The following is an 18,469-nucleotide window of genomic DNA, read 5'->3' on the forward strand; positions in this document are numbered from 1 at the left end:
GTGAGTGAACTGAATCTGAAGATCTCAAAGTTTCCTCAGGGCTATGATTCATGTTTCTAATCAGGTTTTAGCAAATACAAATGAGACAAATAGGGGAAATCCAAGTACCAGGCAGTACGCAATAGAGACAAAGTTTCACATATTTGCTACAAGGCTTATTGCAACAAAGACATTCTGAGCTCTGTTTAAAAGGGGGGACTTCTTTTCCTAAGCCCTATACTCCACTTGGTTGCTGTGTTGTTTTTTAATTCTCTCCCTGTTTTTCTATCTTCTTATGAAGATCACCTCTAGAAAACGAGAAAGGGCCTTGGAGGTCAAATGGTGTTGTTTATTTGGGCACTATTTAGGAAATAGGAGCCCAGGAAGGATACAAGACTTTCAGGAGGTCCAGAGCCTGCTCGTGAAAATGTGGGATTGCTTCTGATTCCCAGTTCGTACTTTCCTCTGATAAAGCCACACTGCCTCCCAACTTTGAAAAACTACTAGGAAATATAAGGTCCCCTAAAAATAACACCCCATTTATATCCCAAGGAAGAGTCACATCTAAACAGGCAATGGTCCTGTGTCAAAGGAAGACAGTGCAGGAACAGCGAGTCAGCTGCCGGCAAAGCAAAAGCCGCTGTTCTCTTCCCACGACTCTGTGAAGATTTATGGTGTACATGGGGGATCTTGGCCAAACTACCTCCAGGCAGTATTGGACCAGATCCCTAAAGGAGTCCTCGCAGCTATGAAGTTTTTCACATGTTTATCTGCTAGGGACAAGACAGCTGTGAGCTCCTGAAGCTTCCCTATAATAGCACTTCATACTTTGAGATATCCACACATGAAAGATTTGTGCAAAATATACTTAGTTATAACATTTCCCTTAAGAAAAAAAAAAAAAAAGTTGACCTAGGTTGGAGATTGGTAAGGTCTTTGTAAATCCTGTGGGGAAAGATCACTGGATTTGATGGGAAAGCACCGTCTATTCTTACACATGGCACTGGTCAGTATGACCTGCTATTAAGTTTTGCCTCATTTTGTTCTTTTAATTTAAAGCTGTTAATCAACTTTTGGACACTTTCTCTCATTGTACCACTCCTTCCTTCGAGAACTGAGGCCGTGCCTCAATTCTGATGTTCAATCAAAGGATTATCATTTCCGAACGGCGCAGCTTTCAGATTAGTGGTAAGCCAATTAAAAAAGAAATAAGAAAGAAAATCAGGGGAAAAAGGAGCTTTGCCCTCCTGATATCCTGGCCTGCAAGCGGCTCTCCTTTGAAACGGCAAGAAGAAACTGCTCTCAAAGACACTTTCTCATATGCTGCCAGCTTCAGAGTGGCTCTTTCTCAGGGGATGCTTGTCTGGGCTGACTAGGGCTTGTTTCAGGGTGTGTCTCCATTCCTCCAAGAGGCCTGCCCTGGGCAAGACTGTATTCATTAGTGATGTAAAAAAATTTTAAAATCCTGAGCCGGCAGCCAGTGGGAGGTTTTCCTCCACGGATGTGCACCTCCCACGTGCTCCGGTCACAGACACCACTGGGCTGGTGAGAGGCCCCGACGGATCGGTGCCAGGCCCAGACACAAGTCCTCCATTCTGACACGGAGTGCTGCCAAGCGGGAAAGAACCACATCCTTCCTCATCCTAGGGCCCCTTCTTAAATTGAGCAGTTGTTCGAAGGGGAAAGCATGGGGGGAGGGAGGAGGCGACATCACTAGTTGGTGTTAATTATAACAAGGGGAAAGCTTTATTCCCAATATGAAGTTTCTAAGTGAATTCAACACAGAAGCCCAAGGCCGGAAAGGCCCTCAAATATCATTTTGATTCAAACATTTTCCAAAATTCAAATATCTCTCTAACATCCTTGCCAAGTGGATGTGTAGTCCCTCTTTAAAGATCTCTAATGAGGATGTACTCATTACCGAGTTAGTTTTCATATGGCCTGTACTGTAATAAGTGTCTCCTTAGGTTGAGCTGGACTCAGATCCTCTGGAATTTGTACCTACTTGTCCTGGTTGAAGTCTCTGGTGCCATATCAGAGGTCTTCTCTCTTCCACAGACACTGGGGGGGGGGGGGGGGGGGAGCATTTAGCCCAGGGGTTCTGGCATTTCAAAGCAGCATTGTCATATCTCCATTGACCTCACTTTCCAAAATGGGCGACTAAGGCTTTTGCAAAGCACTTATTCCCTTCCTTGCTCTAAACCTCAATTGTTAGAAAAGGATACTGACAAAATGAAAAGATCATTAAACTAGGAAGAGCTAGTGTCAATTGATTAAGGCACTTCCTATGCTATTTAGGCTTAAAAGGAAATTGAAAAAGGAGCTGAGGAAGCAAAATGATCAGTGGGTTAGCTCAAGCAGGATTTCTAGGGAATTGTCAGACTGATCAGTGTACAAGTAACCGAACATCTGTCACAGATGCCCACGAACCCGTAGGCAAACTGGATGGGGCCACAGGACAGAAGGCATTCCTCAGCACCGTGAAGGAAAGCATAAAGTTTCAGCATGGGCTTCAGACTCACATACACTGAACTCAAATCCTCTGGAGCTATGTAAGCTTCTTAACCACACAGACTCTCCGTTGCCTTATTGGGTCGGGTCAAGCATCTCATGGAATCAAGTATAACGATTACGTGAGATCATATTATAAAGCACCTGGCACATAGTAAACACTCTGATTTCACAGCTATTATTTCTTATTATTATCACCAGAAGTCTAGCCTTCAATTCTCCGGAACTTTTTCTTACATAGCATAGCAATGCAGGAAGCAGAAAACCCATATTTCTGGTAGGGTGAAATGAGGTCAGTTCTCACGTGGGAGAATGAAAGCAAGAGAAGCAGCACATTACAGTGGAAAGTACACTGTACCAGAACTTAGAAGATGAATTACAGAGTTTCGGATAACTCTAAACAAGACACATCCCTCTCTGTTGTATTGGCAGAACCAGGAGCTTAGCCTTTGACCCTAACTTTGTAGCATTCTTGGAGGACCATTAAGAGTAGTCTGGGTAGGGGCACCTGGGTGGCTCAGAGGGTTAAGCCTCTGCCTTCAGCTCAGGTCATGATCTCAGGGTCCTGGGATCAAGTCCTGTATCGGGCTCTCTGCTCAGCAGGGAGCCTGTTTCTCCCTCTCTCTCTGCCTGCCTCTCTGCCTACTTATGATCTCTCTTTCTGTGTCAAATAAATATTTAAAATCTTAAAAAAAAAAAAAAAAAAGAGTAGTCTGTGTAAAGACAGATAATAAGGCTTGATTTCTGGATGTAACTGCAAAAATCCTACACACCCCAAAGCACAGAACCTGAGGTGGTCTCCCCAATTTGGTATGCCTTAAGGACCCCTCTAAGAGGCCGAAACTCTTCAGGGTGCACTGAATAGAGGTTTTAGGTTTTGTATTCCCTCGCTGTTGGCCGTTGCCATCTCAGCAGATAGAGCAGTAGGTGTGTGTGTTTTAAATAAGTCAAGACAAATGAGTTAAGTTCTGCTGTGTTTCAACAGGTAGGAAGCCAGGAGATAGGTTTTATAAACATATGGGAGTATGTGCTTGGAAACGCTGATAGGAAAGACTTAGAGAATGACCTAATTCAAAGATGTGTGGATCTCCTGGGGGTGTTAAGATACCTGTTCAGGTATGCTTTGGTAAAGCAGTTCTTCTTTACCCTGCATTTGGTGTCCTGTGCTTTGGTGTGAAGAAGCAAAAAACCTACAAGGGGGTCAGGGATGAGACAGGTGGAACTGTCACAGAAAGGTTACAAAGGGCCTGCACGGTGTTAAAAGACCTTAGAGGTAATGAAGTCCCAAAACTATGGGCAGATTTAGAACAGGAACATGGAAGAACCAGGAATGTGCCCCAAGATTATCAGGCAGAGGTCCCTAGTGCGAAAGAGGGATGAGCCACAGCAAGGTGTCCACTAAATCTACGCAAGTGCAGTGAGTGCTCTTGAATCAAGGGATAAGTGGGCTCTTGATGGTTACCACAGCCTCTGAGCTTCAGTTTTGCCACTTAGGCGAATTCAGACTGAACAGACCTCACAGAGTCCTTGTCAAATCAAATAAGATAAGGGACATGTAAGTCATTGCAAACTGTTAAGCACTTGGACAAACAGAAGGAATACTCTTACTCTTTACTCAGTAAAGCCAAAAAGCATTATTTACTAAATTAAGTAAGTGATATTTATTTTTATAGGATCTTTCTCTCAGAATGGAATTGACATGGTTGCGTAAGCCAGTTTCATGTTGGTCAATGTTCCAGCTACATGTACACTTTTTCTAGCCTTTCACATACTGGAGGCAGAATCATCCGGGAATTTTAAAGAGTCATTATCAAGGTTTGCCATAAAGATATTAGAGTCAACATACTAGCCATACATCAAATCACCTTGGCTTGCAATTGTACACTAATATTTTTAGTATTGTTCTGAACAATCACTTATGATTCCGAGTCACTTTCCCAAGTGAAAATAGAAGAAAGCAAGTTTCCTTGCCTGGGTTATGATAATAGAATGTTCAGTTGTCCCCCCATTCCTTTCCTAAACTCCTTTCCAAACTAAACTGTGTCACTTTAGTTTTATTGGAATTGTGTTTTCCAGAATCCCATTCTCTGTATGATTCTTAGGGATAGCCACAGGGAACTGTACATGAGATCTGGATGGGAAAAGTGCAGCAGTACCCATTGTTTTGCAAGAGCCTTTGTAGGCCCCTGGGTACTACTAACTGCCTCTTACATACATCATTGCTGATCTAGTGGCTGACCTCCTAAGAGGGGGCAGCAGCCACACCCACCATGCCTTCAGCTCCTGACAAATCTCTCCCTCCAACCTCTCCAAGTCCAAGGCCAGCAGGTGCAGAGCTCTGTGGCTAAGCCCACAAGCTCCTTCTGCGAGCCACCCACATCATCTAGGTTAGGTACAGTGAGAGACAGTTAAGGGTTGCAGCTTGTCCTCATGGTTCCAGGTTTTCTCTTCACCTTCACATCCAGCTTTTTTTCTTCCCAACGGCCTGCCTACCAGAGGTGGAAGTGGTCTTCCACAGACTTCTTGGCCACCTTCTCCTTAGGGTCCTGAGTGAGTGACTTTTTCTCATCTCCCATTGTCCTCTTTTGGACTTAAATGTTTCAGCTTCTTCCGCAGTTGTAGGTCTAATCCCTATGACAAATCCCATATTCCATATCACCCATCCATTTCATTCATGCTCCCTTCGTTGGACCCTAACTTGTACACTGCTCTTCCCCTCTAGTCTAGGTCCAAAACCTGCCCATCGATTCAAGACTCTCTTCAGACACCAGGTCCTCGAAACCCCTTCCTGAATGGCACAGCTGTCTCTTTAAAACTAAACATGTTTTCTCCAGAAAGGGCTTTTATTGCACTATTGGGTATTTACCCTAAAGATACAAATGTAGTGATCCAAAGGGGCACATGCACCCGAATGTTTATAGCAGCAATGTCCACAATAGCCAAACTATGGAAAGAACCTAGATGTCCATCAACAGATGAATGGATCAAGAAGATGTGGTATATATACACAATGGAATACTATGCAGCCATCAAAAGAAATGAAATCTTGCCATGTGCGACAACATGGATGGAACTAGAGTGTATCATGCTTAGTGAAATAAGTCAAGCAGAGAAAGACAACTATCATATGATCTCCCTGATATTGAGGAAGTGGTGATGCAACATGGGGGCTTAAGTGGGTAGGAGAAGAATAAATGAAACAAGATGGGATTGGGAGGGAGACAAACCATAAGTGACTCTTAATCTCACAAAACAAACTGAGGGTTGCTGGGGGGAGGGGGTTTGGGGGAAGGGGGTGGGATTATGGACATTGGGGAGGGTATGTGCTTTGGTGAGTGCTGTGAAGTGTGTAAACCTGGTGATTCACAGACCTGTACCCCTGGGGATAAAAATATATGTTTATAAAAAATAAAAAATTAAAAAAAAAAACTAAACATGTTTTTCCATAATCTATTAAAGTTATGTTATCTACTCCTACCCTCTTCTAAATATTATACAAGTTGATTGTGAATATCTCATCTTTCAAAATAATCTATAAATTCTTATTCTTCAGGGGTTGTGTTTGTGTGACTATATTTTAATCTCTGTATCCACCTGTGTCTTGCCTACAAAAGGTTTTCAGCAAATGCTTATGGCCCAAACAAGTAAATGAATGATCAATGCTATCAGTCCCTTTTAAAAAAAAAAAAAAAAAAAAAAAAAGATTTTATTTATTTATTTGACAGACAGAGATCACAAGTAGGCAGAGAGGCAGGCAGAGAGGAGGAGCCCGATGCAGGGCTCGATCCCAGGACCCTGAGATCATGACCTGAGCCGAAGGCAGCGGCTTAACCCACTGAGCTACCCAGGCGCCCCTATCAGTCCCTTTTTAATACCACAGGTAACTAAAACCTGGAGTTCCTATATATGGCATAGCCTCTCTCGTGTGGAGACTCTTTGGTAGCCACTTCCCACCCCCTTCCCTTAGAGAAGAGCCTAAGAGCCAAATCCAATCCTGTTTCTTTTTATCGTACACACAGTTCTAACAAAACTCATGAGCCCACTCCCTAATCTAGAGTAAAGCAGAAAGAGCTAATTATATGGGGAATGGAAAGAAAGCTGTACAGCAAGACATGCTGAAAGCAAGAAAAAAATAGCAGACAATGAAACAGAGAGAGGTCAGAAAATTTATGAAAATCAGATTACACAAATTTAAAAGTATACCAGTCTAGGGCCATTTAGCACATGGGTAAATGATCTCATCTCGATAAATTTTAAAGGAATTACAGTCCACTCCAATAAGCTGTCCTGAATCACCAAGATGAAGTAACACCACATATCTTAGAATAATCTTCTTCTGAAATTATTTTTAAAACAAAAATTTTGGAAAAAGTTATACCGAATCTTACCATTTAAAAAAAAAAAAATCCATAGTCCCTACCATTCTGGGGGCGGGGGAGTGTGTGTGTGTGTGTGATTTTGTTTTGTTTTGTTTTGTTTTTCTCATGCTTTCATTAAGCAAATATATAGAGAGTGTCAGCTATGACTGGGGCACTGTCCTCATGTTTGTGAGCATGTGCACGTGCGTTGTTGTGTGTGTGGACAGTTCCTCCAAGGAAATCATCAAACTTGGGAGAGGTGGGACAATAAAAGTTACACCTTTTCAGTATGTCACAACAAAAAAACAAAGAAGGTCATTGTATGTCAGCACCATATTGGCTTCTTACAAAGAAGCAAGCAAATGCAATCAGCAAAAGAGGACTGAATTCATTGTTAGTAGTTTCTTCCAGGGCAAAATAAACTGTCAACTAGAATGAAGCATTTTGCCTTCCCCATACAACTTTTGCCTCATTTCTCTGCCAAACATCTCTTCACTGCAGGGAAGGTCCCCAGAGAGTCCGACGGTGCTGCAACCCTGCACAGTCTGTTTTGGAGCAAAGCTGTGGCAAAACACCGGCAAGAAATACTCGATTTTATCATCACAGCCTCCCCGATACACCTATGGAGGCAACTCTTAACACTCTCATTTCCCCCCCTAGTTTAAAATTAAAATTTAAAATTTAAATAAGATTGTAACAGGATTGAGTGAGACAATAAAAACAAAGCATTCAGCACAGCTCTTGGCACACAAGAAGCACAGGCTCAATGTGAGTGACTACGAATTAGCAAAAGGTCCGAAACTTCCAGTACATTCTATAAATGAGTCTCATTAAGTGTTAACTAGGGTAAAATATGAGTCTTCTTCTGTTTCCTTTTTTGTCACCCAGAATGTTCTCAAACCATCACTGGAGTACAAAATAACTTTCCCACAAGCCAGGTCAGCCTGAGGAGGAGGGTGGGCAGGGTGAGAAATACTTGTCTGCAGGTATGTCAGATGTCAGAGATGGACAGGACAGTCCTGCAGCATTGTTGCTCCCACATCATTCCCTAGGACTGGTCCTTCTACCTGCAGGAGTTTTCTGCTGAGGTTAAGGGACTGTAATTTCCTGGAACAAAATTAGTATCACTGATTATATGATTGGGTCTTTGGCTCTGACTTTTTAAAGAAAGTTAATAAAATAAGCACAACTGAAAAACTGCCTGAGTATGTAAGTGTATCCATTTTCCTTCACTCTCTGGCTCCAAATACAGCACACCTGGTCACCACCCTCCTTCAATCCTTTTGGTGACCTCCCAACTTATCTTGGGACTTTATTCCCAGTCCTTCTCCCCCGTTCACCTGGCCCCTGCCACCTCAACCACGATCTCAGACCCCTTGGCTCCTTCACAGGCTTTTCCCTTAATTTAATGCCACTTTCTCAAGGCAATATGCATACATATGTGTATTAGTGTATACACGTGTGTATATATATGTGTATGAAACAAGTTGTTTTTTTTTTAATTTCAGTATTACATATGTAATTTATTTTCTTGTCCAGTTCCAACTCTTTCTTTCTACCCCTTGAGGACAAATAATTTTATATATATATATATATATATATATAACCCTGTCTATGCATGTATTTACTCATCATTTCCTCATGACTAAGCAGCTGCTATGCGTGAGGCCCTGTTCATGGGATAGAGCAAGGAGTGGGGTCTCTGGCCTTGTGGGTGTTACGGTCTAGTAGGGGGTGAATTAGACAATAAACAATGGACAGACTAAATATGTGGAAGCTGGTAAAGGTGACAACCGCTATGGAAAATGGAAAAGCAGAGTGGGTCAGTGAGATGAACACTGGCATGGGTGGAGATGGGAAGCAGGAAGGAGGTAAGTTTATTCAAAGCAACCAAATAGGCTTTGCTGAGAAGACATTGCAGCAAAAGTTTCAAGGAGATGAAGGAGTTAGCTTCGTGGTTATCTGAGAGAGTGGGGTAGACAGGAAACAATGTAAATCATACATGGCCTTACGAGGTATTTTAAAGACCATCTTACACACTGAACGAGATAATGTGTGGTTTCTTGTGCCAGTCACCATTCTGAGAACTTCATTTGTATTAACTTAGTCATCACTAACAATCCAAAGAGTTACATATTGTGTTTATCTCATCTCACACAAAGAAATTAAGTCACTTGTCCAGAATTATACAAATGGAGCCAGAATATGAAGCTATGTAGCAAGACTCCAGACTCTACAATATGCTCCCTCTTGATGTAGAAAATTCTGATCTAGTGATACTGAGACTTCAGTGCAGTGGCCCTACTCCTTAATGAGTTGTCCAGATGATTCAGATGGAGATGGTCCATGCACCACAATTTCTCACCAGTCTAATTCCTCCTCCACATGAAAATTTTGCAGATATTTTAAGGTAAACATCACTCTCACTTCCTATCCTTACCATCCCCATTGTTCATCAAATTGGGGAAATTTTCCTTAGACCAGTGGAAACATCTACTCAATACACACCCCCTCTTCATCTGTGTCATAGGGCTGAGGCTTTGGGGTATATAACAGTGCTGAGTGAGGAGAGGAATGGATGTTTATGGAGGGCGCTTTGGGTGCCTGGTATTAAGTGCTAGGGATTTTAAACATTTCATCTGATTTTAACCTTGGTAATATATATCTAGGAGAGAACTAGAGTATGCTAATTGCCATTTCTCAGATGAGGAAACTAAGTATGCACAGGCTAAGCAAGCAATATCTAGGATTCAATGACTCTAAACCAGCCAACTTTCCACCACCAACTCTAACCATTCAGTCTCCAACCCCTGCCATTGTTTCATTCTTTAATTGGAAACCGAAGTCTAATCTTCCAGAAAAGTGCTATTTAGTGTGTATTTCCAGTCTCCAGCATCCATCATTTCTGTAAGTTGAAAGAACTCCTATATTTATTCAATGAGAGCCAAGCTTCTTCCATGGGCACTAAATTAGCTCAAAAGAAGAAAGCAGAAAATATGCACTCATAATGCTAAAATTCAAATGAAAGCCAAATATTTTATCTCTTTACTTCTTTGTGGAAGATTATGGTGATTAATGGTGATACAGAGCTTGCTTTATATGAAAAGCCTCTCTTTTTTCATTTCCCATACAATAAATGTCAGTGTGCATAAGCCAGCCAGCTATTCTCTCTTCCCAGCCCCCAACCTGGATCCTGAGGAGGAAAATAGTTAACAGGTCATAGGAATGTGGTAGAATCACATCCTGAAGGACACGGAAGGTGTCTTTATGCATCTAACTCCCAATGTGGCTCTCAGTTGTGGGTCTCACTGAGGACAATTAGGCTGCTGGGTATCTGGGACTCGGGACCCCGACCACATCATGGTGTGTGGATTCCTCTGTGGAAAAAACACGGCGGTTCTTCTCTTAGCTTTTCATGGTATCTCCCAAGTCATCACTCCACAGACACAGATTCATAGAATATCATACTTAGAAGGCACCTTGTCTAAATTTCTCATTTTAGAAGTGAGAAAAAGGACTCTGAGAAGGAAAAGCAATTAACCAGCAGTGGGGCTGTTGGACTGAATCATTAAGTGGGGGGAAAAAACATAACTTGGAGTTAGACAGCTGGGGTCCAAGCCCCAGATCCACTACGTGCTAACTGTGTGGCCTTAGCAATATTTAACCTCTCAGACTCAGGATATACATGTTGTTGGCAACGCATACCTTAATTACCTCCGATTATTGTAAAAAAAAAAAAAAAATGTATGTGCCTATGTATGTAATAAAAGTCATTTTGGGTGGTTAAAGTTCTACATAACTAAAACTGTTATTATTTGAATCTAAGTCTTACACTTTCTGTTCCCATATCAATCTGGGCATGCAACTGAGTATCACGGCAGCTGTTAATCATAATAAAGGTTAAAATTCCAATGCATCAGGCCCTTAACAAATGTTATGGCATATGATTGACACCTATCAAAGCCTGATGAAATGGGTTTCATTATCCCGTTTTATAGATGATGAAAGTAAAACAGAGGGCACCTGGGTGGCTCAGTCTGTTAAGCACCTGCGTTCGGCTGAGCTCATGATCCCAGGGTCCTGGGATCAATGCCCATGTGTCTGACTCCCTGCTCAGCAGGGAGCCTGCTTCTCCCTTTCCCCACTATGACGCTCTCTCTCTCTCTCTCTCGCCCTCTCTCTTTCTCTCTCAAATAAATAAATTATTTAAAAAAAGAAAAGAAGAGATAAGAAAGCAAAGACAGACCAGATAACTTGAGCAAAGTTACCATAGCATCTAACCATAACTGGCTTAAGGAACTGTGTTACCTATGAAAAGAACACTTTCAGATATTAGAGTTTATAAAATGACTATTTCTCTTTTCTGTTGCCTTTAGCATTGATTGGGAAACAAGGAAGCCAGTGTAATCATAAGGACTTATGTGCCAGACAGGTAGAAACCACAGCCTTCTCCTGGATGGAAGCTAGATATAAAAGGTCACCTGTCTTTATTCCAATTATATCAAATAATAGCCAGATGGATGCTCATTCTTCACTGTTTTTAGAAATCTTATGATCGAAGTTCATTGCAGCTGCCCACCTCCCTGGAAACTTCCTACTTTCTTTCAGGTAATTAATTTATGACACTTGACACTGGCCTTGCTGTCAATACATGCAAGCAAGCTCTTCCTTCCCTACGTTTGCTGCAAAATGCCCTTTTTTCTTAGGATAAAAATGTCTTTTTGTCCATCATTGAGCTAGGGATGTCCAACTTTCTTAGAGACTGTGACTCCTTAGCGTTTTTTCTGGTTTTGTAACCATAACATTAAAGGAAATGAAAGCTACCTTCCAAGTTTATATAGACAGCCTTTGAGATAATTAGTAATAGAGTGAAGTGTAAGAAAACGAGAATGTCAACCCTGGACCCACCCGACACAGTATGAAGCCATCATTCCCTTCACTCCACTTTTTACATACAAGGCACTGTGCTATGTTCTTCCGCTGCTTAGGCACTAATCAGGGACTTGGACAAGAAACAATGGGGACAAATTCCTGGCCCAGAGTAAAAACAAACAAATAAGGTTTGAAATTCACAGTAGAGATAGAAAGAAGACGGTAGGAGCATTCCATGTGGTCCCACAGACTGGGAAGAATGAGGCAAGGATTCTAGCAGCAGGAGAAGGTAGAGGAGGAAAGGACACGGTTACTGCGATGGGAAGGTATGTGGACACAGGGAGCCGGCACTCCTGAATCTAACTCTCCAAGTCCTCCGATTTGATGGTGTGGTGTCTAGCAAACACCGTAAGGTAGTCCGGATGCCTTTGCGCTCTGAAACACACCAGTTCTAGTTCTTACTAATTGACTAACCTTGAGCAAGTCCGTAAGTCTCCCTGAGACTTCGTTCTTTCATCGGTAAAAGGCAGATAATAATATATATCTGAGAGTTATTTTTATGCTTACGTGAAATGACAGAAGTGCACGCACCAATGAATGCTGATTTCCTTTGCCCTCCTCTGTTTGACCGGAAAATAGATCTCTTGGCATAAAACACAAGGGTATTTTCTCTTTATCCCCCTTTCGCCTTCTAGCTTCGACTTTTACAATGAGACATGGAGACAGGATTTTGGAGTGGAAGGGAATCTTAAGGAAAAATAACAATGTATTGGGGCAGAAGAACCTCCCATTTGAAGCCCAGAGCTAGAGACTTCTCAGTTCCAGGCAAGGTAATCCCAGACTCAGAATGGCAGGATGGGGATGGATGGGTCATCGGTCCCCGCCCAGGCTCTCATTTCTAGTCCAGAGGCCACACAGTCTCAGACCTTTCAACCTACTAAACATCTCTGAGCCTCAGTTGCCTCCAAAAATACACAGGGTCACTGCAAGGATTAAATGAGGTGATACTTATAAAACAGTACAATCCACAATGGAGTTCAGTAGCAAATAACTATTACGTTTTGATTTTCACAATTTAACAGACTAATAAATTGAAAGAACTAATGTCAGAATTCACATTTATTAAATGCCTCCCGTGAATAAGGTGCTGGGATAGGGACTCCAGCTTCTGGGCAGGCATCAGTGTTCTTGTTTCCTGGCTGAGGAGACAGAGGCTCACCACAGTACCCTAACTTGCCTCAGGTCCCTGTCAGATTCTACAACTCGACACTGCCCCAGGTGCCAGAGCTGGGCAGAATCAAGTCAGGCTACCAGGAGGTCTCCCCATCAGTGCCACAATCCCCTTGGTACATTCTCAATTTCTAAAAGAGAAAACAAGCAAACAAACAAACCTGAGCCAATGAGTAGCTAAACCGAATTAATCCCACAAAAGATCGGATGCCAAATGTTCTGTAACTTTTACATTCTTTGGGGTTTTTATTTCACCCACAGAGCAATTTCCAAAATTTGCAAAGAGCACAGTAGGTGGCTCTCTTTAATATTTCACAGGCACGGCAACAGTGACTCACCAGATCCTACATCTGTGTCACCAGCAGAAGCCCTGACAAAGTTGAGCAACAAATGAAACTGTGTGAATACTGGAGATAACCTTTATTTTTTTATTATTATTATTTTTTTCTCTTCTGCCTCCTCCTCCGATTTCGTCCAGCCACATTCTGCTTTTCTAACAGTGCCAGGTAAGATGACGCTAACTGGATACCTTTTGGCAAACATATGCTTCCAAATGCCAAAAGCAAGGAGCAAAAACGTTTCTCCCAGAACTGCATTTGCAAGCTTGTCTGCTTGCTGCAAAGCAGAGAAACCTGATGGCCTATGGGGAGTCTCAAAGGATAAATGGCCCCATTGCCTGGGCCAGAAACAGATCTGTTCATTTTCCTACATAAGCCTGCAGCCATCAGTTTCCACAGGGAGGACTGAGGCTCCAGACCAGTGACCAGCACTGTCAACAAGCAGCGAGTGGTCTTTTTTGCAAATGCTGCCTCTGCCTACTGCTCTCCATTCCATCCTGTAGCCCCAGCATTAGTGAGAGAAGTGAAGAACACAATGGTCACTCATGACATTTGTTGTACAACCTTCTTACTGCCCTATGAATTAGCACAAGGATGGCAGATAGAAGAAAACACTCAGAACAGGAAGAAATACGTAATATAATTCTGAACTTCATGTCTTCACAGTCCCCTTCCTCTTAGGAATGGAAGGTGCATTATTTAAAGGCAGGAGAGTCGGAATGTTGCCTTAGAGATCCAGGGCTTTTGAACTTGCTCTCCTAGGAGCTGACCACCCCCCCCACCCCGCCCAACCTCTACAGAGCACGCTTATGGGCTGTTCCTTCAGCAAGGAAATTTCCTCTTTGGGACAGAAAGGACCCCTACACCAGCCCAATAAGGTCACCTTAACTGAGTAAATTGTTAAAGAACTCATTGGAGCAGTGACGTAGGGTGTGACAGGGAAAAACCCTTAACAAGGTGTAAGCTCTACTCCCAGGCCGAAACATAATAACCATGTGACTCTTAGCAACCTCTCCTTTCTCTGAGTCTCACTCAATCTCTTTTGAGACCAGCTAAGAAGAGATACCGCTTAATGAGCAACTACTCACTACACAGATTTTACATTATTCTACTTAATTTTATCCTCACACGAATTCTCGGGGTAAGCATTTTCCTTTCCATTTTAGGACTGAGTAAAACAAAAGCCCTAAATGGTGAAAAAAACTGCTCAGTATGACTTAGCTGCAGAGGAATTAGGGCTGAAATTTGAATTTGACCACAAAACCTAAGCTCCTTCCACCATTAATATGCCCCCCGTGTCCTTCCCTCAGGGCTATTGCAAGTAGCAAGAAAGAGATATATATGGGATATGTTTTGGAAATTTTAAAGTTCTATCTATCTATATGTATGAATTTTGTAACAAATAATCCGGATAAGGAGGAAAGGTATAACTGGGTATCCTTTCTTTAAAGAGCCAGAACCAAAAAAATTACCTTCCCATCTCCCTTCCATCCCCTTGTTCTGACCTTATTTTTTAACATTTTCCTTTTGCCCACAAGCCCCCTAGTTCTCAGGCACAGGGTCAGACGTATCCTGGCCCGCTGATCACACACAATGCATGCACACAGAACAGGCTGATGGAAGCAAGAGATCCCATCCCCTGCAAACGCTTGGTGCAGGAGGTACCTACAGGGGCACGGCCAAGTTCTTCTCTTCCCTCAAGATGTATCACACCCCCTCCTATGCACTCATCAATACCCCACGCAAATGGAAGGAACTGGGAAGCAGGCAGCCAACTATAAATGCTGAACACTCAATTCGGGGACTTAATGGCATAGCCAGGAGACACTAGTAAATAACTGTATAAAGTCAATCAGAATAAAATCCATTTTCATGAGCCTCGTGGGGATATGTGAGGGGACTTATTCATTTTAAAATAACAATAATTAAGGATGACTAGAGTAAGTATGTGTAGTATTTATGTTTAAATAAGGTATGTCTGTGTCCAGAGGGACTGAATTTAGCAACATCGTGGCATAATCCCAAAGAAATACGTGAGAATTGTGTTGCTGTTTTCCTCTATTAAAGAAAACATAAAGTTGCTTGTCTGACCTAAGACAGCAGGAAAACAAGGATTAGCACAGTCTGTAACATAAAAGGAACTTCCAACTTCTCTTGTCTTCCTACTTCTCATCAAATTCAAGACCGTCTTTGCAAATAAAGGGTGCCTCAGACCAGGGCTTCACAGACAGAGGCTTGGCCTAAAAACGAGGGGGCTCGGCATCACTGAGAAACATTAATTTGATATTTCCAGCTCAAGCATCCACGATCAAAGTCACATGGAGACAGCACTCAGAAAACACTTTCTATAAAAGCTGTTCAAACTCCAAATAAGAAAATGCTACAGCATTCCAGATTTAAAAAAAAAAAAAAAAAAAGTCACTTTAAGGTAGTATGAAATCACCGTTCTGAAAATCGACTGTCTCCAGGGTTAGTGTGTAACAATATTTACAATAGTGTCCACCAATCTCAAATTAACCAGATGTCAAGTCAGGCACTGCGCTAGACACACCATTTGAATTATCCCATTTCATCCTTCCAACTACCCTCAGGGCTCATTGTGATCTTTATCATCTCCCAGTGGCGGCCAGGGGCAAAAACTGAGTACCGAGAAGATTAGATAACTTGCCCCACCAAGTTCACACAGCTTAATAGTTGGCAGAGCTGGAATCAAAACCAGGTCTAAATACTCCTCCTCAGCTGGCAGCTAACCCAAGATCTGTGGAAAGGAGCAGCAGAAAGCCCTCCCAGCGGCGGTGCATCTCAATTTCACGGCCGGAGGTGGAGGGAAGACTGACTGGGTACTGGTTCTTAAAGAAAACGGCAGAAGTTTGCTTTTCTGCTTGTGATTTTTCCCTTCAACTCAGCTTCCTTGTTGCCTCCCGGCACTCAGAAGTGACGGGGGCCATGGCTCCATGAAGCTAGCCATTCCTAACCAAGGGGCATCCTATCCCCTACGGGACCACCAGCTTCCTCCCCGCGCTGGGAGACAGCTGTGAGTACCAGCCCCAGTCATCCGTGCCCCGACGTCCCTCCCCTCGCCACCGCCTCCCCCAGGAGCCAGCCAGACACCCTCGGCAGGGGTATCTTTCTGAGAAAGCAGGTCAGGGGAGGACGGAGCGAGGCTGCAAGCAGCCTTTCCCCGGGCTGTCACAGCTCCTGGCACGAGACACGCTGGGACACACTGCCCTCTTCTATCCTCACCGCTCGCAGCAACGCTCTACAGATACCCAGGCGGGGGTACGCCAGGGTAGATCCCTCAGAGGGCTGGAACTGGGGTGCAGCAACGCGCAGCCGTCCCCAAACTGCGGTACCTCAATCTGCACAAAGCAAAGATGGGGTTCTGGACAGTTGGGTTCGAGTCCCGACCACAGCACTAACTAGCTGTGTAATCTATCCCAGCTGCTGCCTCGCTCTGTGCCTCAGTTTGCCCTTCTGGAAAATAGGAGGGTTGAACGAGACGATTTTCAGGAGTCCTTCCACCCTGAGATTCTGTGGGTAGGTGATTCCTCCGAGCCCTCACGACAGCGAGAGACTCACCTTTCTCGGGAAGCAGAGCGGGCGCAGAGAACCAGTGGGATGAGTGGCAGGGTCGCCCGACACTGCTTCTTTCGGTGAGTCTGGCCAAAGCGGAGCCCGGGGACCCTGATCCGGCTAGTCTTCCCCCAATGAGCCTCTTACTTTCCGCCGCACTTTCTTTTTCCCCCTTTGGGGCTCCTCCCCCTGCGCGGCGCGATTGGTCGCCGCCGCGCTGCCGGGCTCCACCCGCCGCCCCGGCTCGCCAGCCCCCGGCACTCCGAGCTTCGCGGAGCCCCGGCCGCGGGGCGGCACCGAGGGCAGCCCCGCCCGCGGCGAGGAGGAGCCGCGCTGGGCCTGCCTGCGAACCGACGCGAGGCTGCGCCTGCCCCCGTCTGCGCCCCGCCGCCGCCGGGGCTGGCTTGAGCGCGCCCGCAGAGGAGAGGGTGGGTCCCGGTGATTGGCCCGCTGCCAGGCGCACTGGGAAGATACGCCCCCACTATACACAGATTTGCACACATGCGTTCATTGCAGGGTCCTGGTCTTCCAGGCGAGATCGATGCCACCCTGCCTTTTCTCCCCGGCTCTGTGTACTTAGCTGTCCTGCTGCACCAAAGCCATGAATCAGTTCAGACTACAGGATGTGAGCGCGCCCACCATGTGCCAAGCACAGAGTGCGACAGGAAGAAACAGACTCAATTTTGGTGTTCCGGAGCTCTTGCTTCGCCACAAGTGACAGTCGTGGGACAAACAAATGGTCATGACAGCAGGACTGAATCTATATTTTCCACGGGCGGATACCCAGTGCCTAGCACAGTGCCTGGCACAAAATAGGCCCCCAGTACATGCGTATTGAATGAATGAATGAATGAATCGTTATAGAAGGAACTAATCTCAAAAAATGTTTCTTTCCTTTCATTCATTCCCGTTTCTCCAGATTTCTGCCAGAGACCTCAAGTGCTCTCTCCTATTCTAGATGGTAGTCTGCATAATCATCCTAACAGGGTTTATAATGACCTTCATTGTTCTTTGTTCAAGAATCTTCTGTTGGTAGTCCCTCGTGATTTGTTCCTGACTGGCAGTGCCCTGTCGTCACCTGTCCCCATTTTTGACCCCTCCTCAAAAAGGCTGTCTACCACATAGACTTGTCTCTTCACACATGCCTTGCCCACCACCACCTCCTCGATTTTTTCCTTCCACCTTCAGAGTTACCTAATTGAATATTATTAAATTATCCAAGAAATCGAGATCCAGAGAAAGCAATTAAGCAAAGGGAAAAAAAGGATATGAAAAAAGAAAGGGGGCTGAACGAACTAGCAGTCGGAACTAGCAGGTGGCAGTCTCTATAACAATGGCCAGCAGTGTGAAATTCAGACAGTGCCCCTGCCTTCAAGGAGCTTAAATCCCCAAGGCAAAATAATAGGATAAACAAAGCTGTGGAAATGTTCCTGTTCCTGCATTTACTGATATCACTTAGGGAAATTAATCTGAAGAAATGATTATTTGTCTCTGGATACCTGACACGTAGTACATGCTCACAATATGGTTACTGAGCCCAAAAGCAAATAATCCAAAAGATTATTTTAAAATTACCTGTGCAAAGCACAAATAAAATTGTTCCTTGGT

General features: G+C 43.9%; 1 protein-coding gene across 7 annotated transcripts in view; it reads right to left on the bottom strand.

Annotated features, from left to right (window-relative positions):
- IL1RAP (interleukin 1 receptor accessory protein) overlaps positions 1-17,065 on the bottom strand; it is a 139,546-nt gene extending 122,481 nt beyond the window's left edge. For 3 of the 7 annotated variants that reach the window (XR_009350959.1, XR_009350960.1, XM_059163138.1), the window contains exon 1: positions 16,868-17,065. The gene's annotated coding sequence lies outside the window, so the exon portion shown is untranslated. The remainder of the gene's footprint in view (positions 1-16,867) is intronic. The other 4 variants (XR_009350961.1, XR_009350962.1, XM_059163139.1 and 1 more) reach the window with 3 other exon arrangements.
- Positions 17,066-18,469: the final 1,404 nt, after the last annotated feature.

The sequence above is a fragment of the Mustela lutreola genome, chromosome 2, assembly GCF_030435805.1.
Source record: "Mustela lutreola isolate mMusLut2 chromosome 2, mMusLut2.pri, whole genome shotgun sequence".
NCBI classification, from domain to species: domain Eukaryota; kingdom Metazoa; phylum Chordata; class Mammalia; order Carnivora; family Mustelidae; genus Mustela; species Mustela lutreola.